The sequence below is a fragment of the Puma concolor genome, chromosome E1 (genome assembly GCF_028749965.1).
Source record: "Puma concolor isolate L17-30 chromosome E1, mPumCon1.1.hap2, whole genome shotgun sequence".
In the NCBI taxonomy this organism is placed as follows: domain Eukaryota; kingdom Metazoa; phylum Chordata; class Mammalia; order Carnivora; family Felidae; genus Puma; species Puma concolor.
This window is the reverse complement of record NC_141680.1, coordinates 51,254,901-51,269,901: the sequence shown is the minus strand read 5'-3', so window position 1 is coordinate 51,269,901 and position 15,001 is coordinate 51,254,901. Positions and strand designations below refer to the sequence as shown.

General features: G+C 39.5%; 1 protein-coding gene and 1 non-coding gene across 20 annotated transcripts in view; one reads left to right on the top strand and one right to left on the bottom strand.

Annotated features, from left to right (window-relative positions):
* Nucleotides 1-15,001, bottom strand: part of CEP112 (centrosomal protein 112) — a 481,908-nt gene that overhangs the window by 310,208 nt on the left and 156,699 nt on the right. The window lies entirely within an intron of this gene.
* Nucleotides 11,260-11,367, top strand: LOC112864724 (U6 spliceosomal RNA). Its single transcript, XR_015244427.1, has one exon. It is a non-coding gene; the product is annotated as a U6 spliceosomal RNA (small nuclear RNA).

The window sequence follows — 15,001 nt, the reverse complement described above, 5'->3', positions numbered from 1 at the left end:
GTAGCTCCTGGTCACTGCGTTTTACAGCGATGTGGTACAGGTTTCTGGAACTTTTTAAAAAGCTTTCTTTAAGCGGTTTGCTTTAGGTGACTATTCAACAGGAACCGGAGTATCTTGCTGTCCTCCATTTTTCTTACACGTTGTTAAAATGAAACGACTGTAATGTTAACCGGGTGCCAAATTCGAAGGCCTAAATGTTTTGTTTCTTTGCCACTTAATGTTAATATTAGCTCCTAGACAACAGTGATTAATAACCGGATATTAATACTGAAGACTGTTCAAGAGACATCACCGCACAAAAGACTGAGCACTCTGACGGCAGGAGAGAATTTTAATTTGGTCTAGTGTGTTTTCATCCTTCTTATAGTACCCTGCCCAAGAAGGAGGAGGAAGACTTGACTAGGGTTTCCCTGATATGAACACTGACTATTTTGTTTAAAAATTCAAATATCTGAACACTAACGCAACATATGAGAACAACACAAAGTCATACAAAGTATATCGGGTACCATGTCCTAGCCCTAGGTTGGCAAATGCGATGGATATTTGCCATAAACATTTTGTCACAGATGTTCAGTGGACATTTTCTCTGGTGCGACAGACCCAAATGACTGAAGGGGGCTGCCTAGGAGGCTCTGTTAAAAGGATTCTGAGACCAGGCTCAGAGGCAAAGGCCACCGTGGTCGATGAATACTGTCCCCTTGTAGGTGTTTGGGGTTAGACGGCACAAGAGCTACTTCCGCACTATCCAGCGACTACAGTGATTAGTGTATCCTGTGTTACTCTTTCGTTTTTAAGCCTCCTAAAAGAACTTGAAAAGGCTACTTCCTATCAGGATTACAATTTTTCAAAGGTTCACTTTGCTTGGTCACGTAACAGTCAGTTACGTGCTCCATAAACACGAAAGAAAGTACATTGGACACTATTTGAAAACTTTACAAATTCATTTCTCATAGAATCTAAAAATTATGTACCATTACTTAGCCAAAAGAAAAGTTTGCTAACACCTGTTATAAAACATACGACCAGTGGCTGAATGTTGAAAGTCAGCTGTTTTACACTTTTTGCCCAAATATCCACAGGAGCCATTTAGTTAATGTAAACACTTTCAATTTAATAGGGCAAATATTTTCTCCATCATTTCATTCTTACCTACCAAGTTTAGCCATTTACTTTGTAACTAGCTTACAGCCACATAAATCAAAGTCATAAACTTTACCTATAATCAGGTATATATCACAGACCATATTTAAAATACTGTTAGGGGCGCCTGGGTGGCTCAGTCGGTTAAGCCTCCGACTTCAGCCTAGGTCATGATCTCACGATTCGTGAGTTCAAGCCCCGCGTCAGGCTCTGTGCGGACGGCTCAGAGCCTGGAGCCTGCTTCGGATTCTGTGTCTCCCTCTCTCTCTCTCTGCCCCTCCCCTGCTTACGCTGTCTCTCTCTGTCTCTCAAAAATAAATAAATGTAAAAAAAAAAAATTTTTAAAAAAATGTTGAAAAAAAATTTGAATACTGTTAGAATAAAGCCTTGTGCAGTAAGGCACATCTTACCTTATAGTTTCTATCCTGATCTACAAATAGAAAACATTGTCATATATTAAATAACAGGTATGGGGAAGTGAAGAAATCTTCCATCTAGCTTCTGGTCCCACCACACTTGCTCATAGTAAGCTAAATATCAAAGAAGACCTCACTCAGTATAAATCACGACAAATACATTGAGCTCCACTAATATGTAGGAAGCTTCTCTCTTAATACAAATAAAATATCTGTCTTAATTTAAGTAAATAGATGATATTCATTTCAATGAAGGATCCATTTTAATTTCTATCAAAGTAATGAGGTAGAAGTGAAAACTTTCACCATTTGAAAAAGAGAAACGTCTGCTCCTGAGAACAGTTTTCCCTTTTACCAATGATTCCAAATTGTGTCCTGTAAGAAGCAAAAAAAAAAAAAAAAAAGACTTTGAAGATTATTTTTTCCAGTGCAACTAGTTGTGGGGCCGAATGTAAATGCATCGCTCAAATGCCTTAAAGCAGGCCCTCCTTGAAGATAAAAAGGTGCGAAGAAAAATTTGCTTTTTAGTTCTGATTTATTTATAAAATGCAGTAAATTTTCCTCATCGGAGAATATAAAGCATAAAGAAAAAAGAAACTGCATTCTAATACAACCACAAGCCAGCTCAGATGAAAGGATGTTCTGAAGTACATGATTATTCCAAAAAGGCAATAAAATGTAGGAGACTAATAGACTACAATTTGGTATTTCTTGAGCTTTACAAGCTAACATTTATATGTGCAGCCCAACCTTAATTTGAAAATCTTCCCTTTGCACATTTCTTCACCAGCACTTTTGATAATGATGGCAGTGATCCAACATATATTTATAAGGCTTCACATTACAGGATACTTCATTTGCTGCCAGCGTGGCATCTCCACTGGAAACTCCAAGAAAAAAACAAAACAAAACAAAAAAAAAACTTCAAACAAGTCTGAAAAACAGCTAGAAGAGTCTCCGTTCCCTTTCCAGCTGGGCTGAAAAACAAGACTTTCAAGCAGCTATAGCCTCTACGTTCATGGCTGCTGATTGGTGCTTAAAGGGAATACAGTGAGTCAGTCAAAGACACGAAGATACAACTCCGACTTAAAAGGCACTAAAAATAATACCTTTCACCAAGCATGATAAATGAAGGAAATTCTTTGGCCTCTTTTTCACACAGCTGCTAAGACTAGTGGCCTCTGCTAAATTCTTGTAAAAGAAGGGAAAAAAAGGTAAATACTGTGAATATCTACACATTTGTTACTTCAAGAATCAGAAAGAAATGTACAGTAAAATGGAAATTAGTATTCTCTCCATATCGGTAAGATGACAAGACTCCTCCATTGATCTACGGATGCAACACAATCCCTGTCAAAACCCCAGGTGACACATTTGGCAGAAATTGACAAGCGGACCCTAAAATTCATATGGGATGCAAGGTACCCAGAAGGTAAAACAATCTTGAAAAAGAAGAACGCTGGAGAATTCACAAAACTTATTACAAGCTGGGTTAATCAAAATCGTGTGCTCCTGGCATAAGGATACACATATAAATCAATGGAACAGGATTAAGATCCCAGAAATAAACCCTTAACATCGATGATCAGTAGACTTTCAGCAAGGGTGCCAAGACAAGTCATTGGAGAAATGGCAGTTTTTACAACAAATGACACTGGGACAACAGGATATTCATTTGCAAAAGAATAAAGTTAAGATTCCTTCTTTACACAATACACAAAAATTAACTCAAGATAAACCACAGACCTCAATACAAGAGCTAAAAAATAGGAAAGTCTTAGAAGAAAACAGGAGTAAATTTCTGTGACTTTGAGCTAAGCAAAGCTTTCTTAGAAGTAACCAAAGGCATAAACAAGAAAATAAACTATAAACAGATTCAGCAAATTGAAAAAACTCTTGTGCTGCAAGGAATGTCATCAAACATGAAAGGAAAATCCACAGAATAGGATAAAATACTTGCAAATCATAGATCTGAAAAGAGACTTGTATTAAGAATACATAAAGAACTCTTACAGATCCATAATTAAAAAAATAAAGAACACACTTTTTAATAACATTAAAAAATAAAGCACCTTTATCATTAGGTTCTTTATTAGAAAATATTTTTATTGGGGCGCCTGGGTGGCGCAGTCGGTTGAGCGTCCGACTTCAGCCAGGTCACGATCTCGCGGTCCGGGAGTTCGAGCCCCGCGTCGGGCTCTGGGCTGATGGCTCAGAGCCTGGAGCCTGTTTCCGATTCTGTGTCTCCCTCTCTCTCTGCCCCTCCCCCGTTCATGCTCTGTCTCTCTCTGTCCCAAAAATAAATAAACGTTGAAAAAAAAAATTTAAAAAAAAAAATAAAAAAAAAATAAAAAAAAAAAAAAGAAAATATTTTTATTAAAAAACAAAGAACCTAAAAATAGGTAATGAATCGGAATAGATGTTTCTCCAAAGAGGATATACAATTGGCCATAAGCACCTGAAACGTCACTCGCTAGAATCGGTCATGCAAAAAATGCACTTCAAAATCACAATGAGATACCTTTACACAACGTCTAGTTTGGCTTATAAAACACAAGACAGATTGTAGCAAGTATTGGTGCTTTTGTTTTGTTCTGTTTTGCATTTACCCTGCGTGGCCTTTGTGGAGCTTCTTGAATCAATATAATTATGTCTTTCATGAACCTGGAAAATTTTGGCTATTACGTATTAAAACATTTCTGCCTCTCTGCGCTCTTCCCTCCACTTTTGTGACTCAAATATACTTTATACATTGTCGTTGTCTTCCAAGTCCCTGCAGCTCTTTTTTTTTTTTGGGGGGGGGGGTTATGTTTTTCTCTCTGGCCTCAGATTGGCTAATTTCTATTAATTTGCACATTCACCGAATCTTCTTGTTCTCCATTCTGTTGTTATATTCAGCCCACATTTTAAATTTCAAATGTTGTATTTTTCACTGTTTTTCACTCCCGAGATTTCCTACTTCCTCACTCATTGCTACCAATTTTTCTTATTGCCCTGAGCACAACTATAATAGCTACTTTAAATTTTTTATCTGCTGGGGCGCCTGGGTGGCGCAGTCGGTTAAGCGTCCGACTTCAGCCAGGTCACGATCTCGCGGTCCGGGAGTTCGAGCCCCGCGTCGGGCTCTGGGCTGATGGCTCGGAGCCTGGAGCCTGTTTCCGATTCTGTGTCTCCCTCTCTCTCTGCCCCTCCCCCGTTCATGCTCTGTCTCTCTCTGTCCCAAAAATAAATAAAAAAAAACATTGAAAAAAAAAATTAAAAAAAAAAAAATATTAAAAAAAAAAAAAATTTTTTTTATCTGCTAACCCGAGCATCTAATTCATCCTGGGGTGGTCTCCATTGATCATTTTCTCTTGAGAAGAAACAGGTCATGTTACCTGTTTCTTCATACGTCGAGTATTTTGGGCTTGTGTCTTTACGAATGAGACACTGTAGAGAGTGTGGATTCTGCTACTTTCCTCTGAATGGTATTAATGGTTAATTTTAATTGCCAGTTTTTAGCAGGCAGTTCACTTGGCTGGATACAAACTATAAATTCTGTCTCCTCTGCAGAAGACAAAAGTTCATATATAAAAGTTCGGCTCTTTGAGTTTTACCTAAGCTGTTTAGAATCTTCTCCAACCATGCATGTTTCACAGATCAGCCAGAAATATGGGTGGACCAAGATCACACAAAGAATTTGGGGCCCTTCCCTGCTCGCTCACTTTATTTCCTGGGTGTCCCTCCATCTGAGTTTGTCACTGGCTGCCCTGATCTTTCACCTGGTTCTCTAAGTGCTAAGACCACAGTTATCGGGGCACCTGGGTGGCTCAGTCGGTTGGGCGTCCGACTTCGGCTCAGGTCATGATCTCACAGTCCGTGGGTTCGAGCCCCGTGTCGGGCTCTGTGCCAACAGCACAGAGCCTGGAGCCTGCTTTGGATTCTGGGTCTCCCTCTCTCTCTGCCCCTCCCCCACTCGTGCTCTGTCCCTCTCTATCAAAAAATGAATAAACGTTTAAAAAAAATTTCTTTTAAAGACCACAGTGATCGACCCAAATTCCAGCTGTCCCACGTGGCACCAAATGTGGGAAAATGAATGCTATAAAGATGTGAAATTCCCTTTCTTTCTTCCAAGTATGTCCTCCTTTCTACCACCTCTTCATATTTATCTGTTCTCCAAGGCCATCCGGTAGTTGTATTTTATACTTTGTTCACAGCTTATATTTGTGGGAGAATTGGTCTGATAGGAGCTTACTTGCCATAATATAAACTGGAACCTCCCTTCTTTGTTGTTTTGACTGGTAGGTTACCACTTATTCCGTAGGGGTTCAAATGCCAAGTTTTTGGACAGAATTGCTATTTCTTTTGTCCTTGTCAGCACTTTTTATATACTGCCACTGTAGCATTTTATATACACTATCACAGTTGTTAATTTATACATTTGTCTTTTCTAGGATAATGAAATCTCATTGAGGCTCAGGGAATGGACAATGTGGGGACACAGCTGTCTTCTTCATATTTATGTTAGATACCTTGAGCATGCCATATGCAGAGAATAATTCAATATTTGTTTCATAAGCCTACATTATATCATCTAGATAGAACCAGAGCAAACCATGGAACATAAAAAAATTCCTCAACCTCAGCACTACTGACACACGTGGTCAGATAATTCTTTGTTGTAAGGACCTGTCCTATGCCTTGGGATACATTTAGCAGCATCCCTGGCCTCTACTCACTAGATCCCAGTGACAATGTCCCCCGCCCCCCAATTCTGACAACCCAAAAATGTCTACAGACCTGCCAGATAGGCCCTGGAGGGGCAAAACCATGCCTGGTTGAGAACCACTTGTTCTTTATCAAATTTCATGGAGTGAAAGAAGCCTTAGGTTTCATTTGCTTTCTGGGTGGCCGATTTGCAAACAAGGTTTTGGTCACTGTTAGTGGAGAATGACCCGAAAAAGCAATTACCATCCAACTTCTTTGAGAATCCAACGCCATGCATTGCTTATAAATGACTATAATGACTCCACCACCAGGAATTTGCTTGTTCTTACAGTGTGTGTCTTATAGGTGTTTTTGACCTGGAGAGAGAAGACCCAGATAACCCTAAATTGATGATGATGATGATGATGATGATGATGATGATGATGATGATGGTGATATGCTTATATTAATAGCTCCTTGCAGTTTAAGAGTTTTGGCACATATCTTCCCAACTAGATATAGGTTTCTAATGGAAAATGTTAAAGAGAAAGTAAAACTATTAAGGGGCCAAACTGATAATTACAGTTAATTAAGACAGTATACTCTGCAGGCTAATTGTACTTAACATGTATAGATTTTTCAGTGTCGAGGAAGGAATATTTTGTGATTACCGAGTTGGAATGAAAGACACCACAAGTTGTTTCTTTGGTTCATCAAATGGCCTTTGAAAGGCAGCAGAGGAAGAGTAAATTCAGATATGAAAGGAAGAGAAGTAGTTATGTCTTAAAAAGACAAACTACAGAAGACAAACTGAATGCTATCCAAAATATCAACTGGAAGAATAGTTCATACGTGAATGAGAGAATCGTGGTAGCTAAAAAGTTCTTGTTGCACAGAATGAAAGGGTGACTGGTGAGATTCTCAGCATTAAGGACGTGATGTAGGGCAGATAGAGGTAATTCAGTAATGAAGTCCATGCAGCTACATATGAAAGTAGCTTGGTGTATTAGTTTCCTGCAGCTGCTGTAACAAATTACTAAACACTGAGTATTTTAAAACAACAGGAGTTTATTCTCTCTCAGTTCTGGAGGCCAAAAGTCTAAAGTCAAGGAGTCAGCGGAGCTATACTCCCTCTGGAGGCTCTAGGGGAGAACCCATTCCTTGGCACTTGCAGCTTCTGGAGACTGCTGGCATTCCTTGGCTTGTGACGGTGTCTCTCTCTGATCTATCTTCACATCACCTTCTCCTCGGTGTCCCTTCTCCACTGTTTCTCTTTATTTAAAAAGATACTCATGACTGTTTTTAGGACCCACCTGGATAATCTCACCTCCAGATCTTTAACTCAGGTACATCAGCAGAGATCCTCTTTTCAAATAAGAACATTCACAAGATCTGAGGGTTAGGATACGGACATACCTTTTGGGGGGCATCACCGATCAGCCCACTGCACGTGCGTTGATAAGGTACAGTCTACTTTATGTTTGGGGGCTCTGATGCTTAGCTCTACATCAAACTTCTGTTCAGCTCTGGCACACAGAAGGCTTCACTTCAAATACAGTATATCCAAGAGCCCACTTAAAGTGACATCATCAAGACAGTGACATAAATCATCCCCACCTTCAGTGCCCCTCACCAAAAGACCAACTAGCAACTATCCATAGACAACATATCATTGTGAGAATCCCACACCCAAGGGTGTGAATGAAGCACCCGCATTGGACCACAGAGACTGGGAAGGATTACATTAGAAAGGTAAGAGGAGTGTCTACACTCTGCATCGTCACCTACCCACCTCAGGCCAGCATGACACTACACCAACAGGGCCACCCTGGTTTCTCCAGTGGAAAAGGGGGAGTTCATGATGGACATCCAGGTCCTCCAGTACTGCAGGATGCTTCCCAGAAATCCCACTACAGTAATCAAAGCAGTATGATACTGCCATTTAAAAAAACAAGAAAACAAAAACAAAACAAACCCCCAAACCAACCAACAAACAAAAAACAGACCAGTAGAACAGAATTAAAAGCCCAGAAACAAACCCATGCATGTACAGCCAACTAGTATTTGACAAGAAAGCCAAGACTACTCAATGGGGAAATGATAGTCTCTTCAATATAGGGTGTTGGGAAAACTGGATATTCACACGCAAAAGAATGAAATTGGGCCTCTATCTCACCCCACCCACAAAAATTAACTCAAAATGGATTAAAGACTTAAATGTTAGGCCTGAACCTATAAAACTCCTAGAAAGAAACAGGATATAATCTTGACATTGGATTTAGCAATGACTTCATGAATATGACACCAAAAACATAAGCAACAAAAGCAAAAAGAAACAAGTTAGACTAAATCAAACTGAAAAGCTTCTGTACGGCAAAATCAATGGTCAAGAAAATGAAGGCAATCTACACAATGGGAGAAAACATGGCAAATCACATATCTGATAAGATAAGGGTTAATATCCAAAATATATAACTCAACAGAAAAAAAGCAAATAATCCAATAAAAAATGGGCAGAGAAGCAAAATAGACAATTTTCCAAAGAAGATATTCAAATGGTCAATAGATACTCAAAGGTGCTCAACATCATTAATCATCAGGGAGACGCAAATTAAAACCACAATGAGATATTACTTCAAACCTGTTAGGATGGCTACCATCTAACAGAGATAATAAGAATTGGTGAGGATGTGGGAAAAAAGGAATACACACACACACACACACACACACACACACACACACACACGCTGGAATATTATTCAGCCATAAAAAAAGAAAGAAATGCTGCCAGTTGCAAAAACATGGATGGACCCTGAAGGCACTGTCTGTGTTAAGTGAAATAAGTCAGACAGAAAAAGACACATACTGTATAATCGCACTGGTTTATGAAATCTAAAACACCCAAACTCAGAAACAGAGAGCAGATTGGTGGCTGCCGGTGGAGTGGTGGGGGGGAGTGGAGAAAGTGGGTGAAGGTGTTCAAGGAGTACAAACTTCCGGTTATAAGGTAAACAACTTCTGAGGATGTAATATACAGTATAGTTAACCATATTGTACTGTATGTATGTTTGAAAATTGCTGAGAGAGTAAATAGCAAGAAATTGTCATCTCAAAAAAAAATTTTAATCATGTGAGGTGCTACCTGTGTTAACTAACTTTATTGTGGGAATTGGATTGCAGTAAATACATATAACGAATCATTACGTTGTACACCTTATCAGCTTCACCATGTTATATGCCAATTATATCTCAACAAAGCTGGTGGGGGTGGGGAGGAATGAGCCCACTTAAGAGGTAACATCACACCATTATGCTTTGACTATGATGCATCCACATCTTATGATGCCTGGGAAAATTAGACTCCTTGTTCTTACCTTTCATCAATTAGCTCTATGAGGTATGGATGGAAAATTACGGGGGATATGTTTTTAGAGGGAGTTGAAAGTCATTTCTCCTATCAGTGATACCAACTCTAGTATCCAACAGAGTATATCAACTGATTAAGTCTGAAACAGTACTGAGGCGGTAGGGTGAATAATGGTTCCTCAAAGATGTTCATATTTTAATCCCTGGAACTGTAGATACGCTACCTTATATAGCAAAAGAGACTTTGAGATGTGACTAAGTTAAATATCTGAGATGGGGTGATCATCCCAGATTACCTAGTTAGGCCTCAAATGTAATCACAAGGTCTTTGTAAGAGGGAAGCAAAAAGGTCAAAGGACAAACAAGACAATATGAGAGAGGAAGCAATGGAGAAAAGACAATATGACTCAGGGTCACAAACCAAAGAATGAAGACAGCCTCCAGAAGATAGAAAAACCAAGAACAGAGTCTTCCCTGAAACCTCCCTGCAAAACCAGACCTGATGACACCTTGATCTTAGGCCCTAAGTCTCCTTTTGGACTTCCGATCTCCCAAACCATAAAATAATAAATTTGAATTGTTTTAAGATGCCATGTTTGTGGTATAGCAGTGACAGAAAACAATAACAACAAACAAAACTAGTATATATTCAAAATTTAGAACGTATCAAGGGCTGTCTGAGGAACTTAATATGTAATATTTATAATTGCCTTAATGCTATATGGGTAAACAAATAAGTTGGGAATACAACAAATTTTAAAAGTTAAATCAGGCGAAGAAAAAATCCATAGGCTAAATTTTGTTTCAGTCTTTAAGCATTTAAAGTTTTCATTTTTGTTCTTACTTGACTCCTTCTAGGTAATGTCACCAGGTTTAAAAAATGATCAAAAGGGATGCCCGGGTGGCTCAGTCAGTTAAGTGTCCAACTTGGGCTCAGGTCATGATCTCATGGTTCATGAGTTTGAGCCCCGCATTGGGCTCTGCTTCAGATTCTGTGTCTCCCTCTCTCTCTACCCCTCCCTCGCTCATGCTCGCTCTCTCTCTCAAAAATAAACATTAAAGAAAATAATAAAAAAATTAAAAATCACCAAAAAAAGCCAAATTATTTCTTCCCAAAGGGCATATTTACACCTAATAGTGGCAAATCTAGATGAGATAGGACCCAGGGTAAAACTGCCCAAAGACTATTCAATTAGTTCCAGATATTCTCCTTCACCAAGATGCATCCCCCCAAATATGCAAATTCTGAGTGCGGTCAAGTGCAAAGAATCAGCACGGTTCTGAATTAAAATTTCTGGAGCTCAACAAATGACTGCTAAGACTTGCAAAGAAAGAAGTGACCAAAGAAAGTGTTAGTTTCTTGAAGGCAAGTTCATAAGACCAGAAACAGGCAAAGAAAAGGAGCATGTGATGGCTAACGTGGAATGAACGGCTGTGGAAAACCCCAGGGCACCCTAGCGATTGTGAAATACTGAAGGAGAATGCCAATTCACAGCTAAGGTGACTTCTTATGGAAAAGTTTTAAGGCCCCATAAGGAAATGTCGCTGCCAAGCATTTCTGCACTGCTCACAGCAAAGACATACATCACGGGTTTGAAACATAGTGTGGGTGTGCGTGGTGCTAATCCAATTCAACTACACAGGGACAGCACTCGCTTCAGCAACACATATACCAAAGTGGGAACGATACAGAGAAGGTTAGCGTGGCCCCAACACAAGGATGACACATAAAATACACAAAGTGCTTTCCCAAGTCACAGAGTAGACCATGTAGAAGATAATCATATAACCACTGAAGCCTGAAAAACAAACACAAATACATCTTTCCTAATATATTGGAAGATAAAAAGAATATTTTTTGAGTTTATTTATTTATTTTGAGAGGGACAGAGAGAACACGTATGCATGTGTGTGTGAGCAGGGGAGGGGCACAGAAAGAGAGAGACAGAGACAGAGAGAAAGAGAGAGAGAGAGCAAGCGAATCCCAAGAAGGCTCCAAACCCAACGTGGAACCCAACACAGGGCTCGATTAACCAACGGACCCACCCATGTGCCCCTACAAAGAGTATTTCTAAGGAAAACAAAATTATGTCTAAAATGGCCATAGCAAACCTGAGAAGATTTTTTCCATTTTTTTTCCTCCTAAAAGAACATCATATTTTGAGTTTACAACAAGTTCATCCAACCTTTTCTTAACTCATTCTTCAAAAATTGCCTAAGACCTACGTGTTTACCATTAACTTATACTAAGGAACAAAGCTATATAAGAACCCTGTCTTTTAAAAAAATTTTTTTTTAATGTTTATTTTTTTTTTTTCAACGTTTATTTATTTTTGGGACAGAGAGAGACAGAGCATGAACGGGGGAGGGGCAGAGAGAGGGAGACACAGAATCGGAAACAGGCTCCAGGTTCCGAGCCATCAGCCCAGAGCCTGACGCGGGGCTCGAACTCACGGACCGCGAGATCGTGACCTGGCTGAAGTCGGACGCTCAACCGACTGCGCCACCCAGGCGCCCCTTTAATGTTTATTTTTGAGAGAGAGCGTGAGACAGAGCATGAGCAGGGGACAGGCAGAGAGAGAGGGAGACACAGAATCCGAAGCAGGCTCCAGGCTGAGCTGTCAGCACAGAGCCCAATGCGGGGCTCGAACCACGAACTGTGAGATCATGACCTGAGCCGAAGTCAGACACTTAACTGACTGAGCACCCAAGTGCCCCACGAACCCTGTCTTTTTAAGAAGACTCCATTAAGTAAAGGGAAAAAATAAATACAAATACTAAATATTATAACAGATATTTGAACATAGGGTCTTGAGAAACAGAAGGAGAGGCTTCAGGGAGATTTCATTCCACGCCAGTTAATGGAAGAGATGGGACTGTAAGACCAATCTCTACTGCCGGAATCTCCATCCTACTCTGGTGAATCAGAACAACCTTCTTAGAAGCCCTTTAGGGGTAAGTGGGCTTACGTGCAGCAACGGTAAAGGTAGAACGAAGAAAGTCAGCAGTTCTCAGCATAATCCTGCCTCAAATAGGATGGCATTGAGATGACCACAGGCAAACACACAACGAGGCTCCGTGCAACCAGGATACTCCAGTGCTAAACCAGCTAGGGATGCTTCTCTTGGTACAAGTAGAAATTCTCCAAAGGGGTTTGGTAACAGGATAAAGAAGTGCTATGGGACTCTCTTCTAACAAGACTCTTTCACAGTCAATGCTTCCCCAGAAGTCTGTGACCCCAGGACCAGGCTCCAGTCCTGAAGAACCATGATTGGTTTTGAAGCATGTTACGAATAAGAATGAGGAATCTCTTCAACTATCCAAAAATCTCTTAAAAACATGGATTTCGGCTATGAGGTCTACAAATTCCTTGACATCAACAGGATTTGAGTCATGATTCTAAAGAATTGATCCTGGCATCAACCTCCTAGCCTGTATTTTCAGTAACTTAGTCATGTTCTAAGAACTGAGGCAAGAGTCCTGGCAGCAAATTCTGAGATCTACTAGGTCAGATACTGCAAAAAACCTGGAAGTATAAAAATGGATGCTCTCTCAGGGCACCTGGGTGGCTCAGTCAGTTAAGTGGCCGACTTCAGCTGTGAGTTCGAGCCCCGCATTGGGCTCTGTGCTGACAGCTCAGAGCCTGGAGCCTGTTTCAGATTCTGTGCCTCCCCTCTCTGATCCTCCCACGTTCATGCTCTGTCTCTCTCTGTCTCAAAAATAAATAAAGGTTAAAAAAAATTTTTTTAAAAATGGATCCTCTCTTGGAGAAACCACAATCTGATTAAGGGGGAAAAATGCAAGAAAAAGAATCATATAGTAGTGTAATATTATATATATTGTGTGACAAATTCTAAGTCTATAGGAATATGACAAATGGAAAGAGTCAGAGAGAGTCTATAAGAAAACCAATCTCGGGGCACCTGGATGGCTCAGTCAGCTCTCTTGGATGCTCACTCTCTCCCTTTCTCTGTCCCTCCCCTATTTGTGCTCGCTCTCTCTCTCTCTCTCAAAAGAAATAAACTTTAAAAAAAGAAAAGAGGGGTGCCTGGTGGCTCAGTCAGCTAAGCGTCCAACTTTGGTTCAGGTCATGATCTCGCTGCTCATGGGTTCAAGCCCCCCATCAGGCTCTGTGCTGACAGCTCAGAGCCTGGACCCTGCTTCGGAATCTCAGTCTCCTTCTGTCTCTGCCCCTCCCTCACTCATGCTGTCTCTCTCTCTCTCTCTCTCTCTCTCTCAAAAATAAACACTAAAAAAAAAAAATCTCAGGAGATCAGAAGATTTGTCTGTAAAGTATAAAATTAAGCAATATAGGTAAATGTAATGAAATGTTTAAGCAGTTTAAAGTTTTATATAATAATTATGTGCTAAACTAACTTCTTCCTATAATATAGGCCTATAAATAAATTAAAAGAACTCTACTGCAGGAACTCCAGTTGCTAATAGAAAAGCAACTGGAATATTTATGGTAAAATACAGAAAACCCTGAGAAAGTTATCCTTAAAGATAAAACAGCTACAGTGTATAATAAAGAAAAATTCCTTTAAAATCTTTAAACTCTTTAAGCTTCAAAAAATCTCAAATCTAATGTTTGTTTTTATGTTTCTTATATTTAAGAAAGTACTGATTAAAAGTTCCATATATAAATTATACATCATACATGCAAAGTTATACACACACACACACACACACACACACACACACACACACACCAACCCAGCTTACTTTACAGGCAGGAGTATATCAGTAAATAATAAGGAAAGGCACGTTCATCCTATAAAACGACAAAGCCTAAATATATTGAAATAAGTACAGGACCACTTCTTGTTACTAGGGAGAGGAAGAAGGCAATGCGAAGTCATTCAAGCAGAATAATAAGTAAACCAAAGCCAGATCAAAGGAATACAGAAGAAAGGCTGAAACGTGAAGCTGAAATATTTATTTCCTTCAAAACATCATCCATGCCTTGTCCCTGGGCAGTTCAATATTTCAAAGTAGCAAGAAAATATTCTCACTTACATTCATCACTATGCACAAGTAGATCAAATTTTAAGTAGGCAAATTTTCTCGTTATTTACCAAACATAAATATCATATTTATCATTGAGAGAAGGTTTTCTGCTTATCAGAAATGATTTCTAAATTATACGAAATAATTTTAAAATCACAATAGCCACTGCTCAGTACTTCTGGTGGATGAAGCCTGCTACAAGCTATAGCATTTATAGTGTAACCTAATTTTTAATGTCTTCACAAAGGATGAAAAAGAGTGAAAATTTACTGAGTGTTTATTATGCTCGTTAGTTTAGAGCAGTTCATGTATTATTTCATTCCATTTTTATAATGATAAAAAAGTTCTCATTTAGTTTTTTTCACAAATGAAAACAAGGA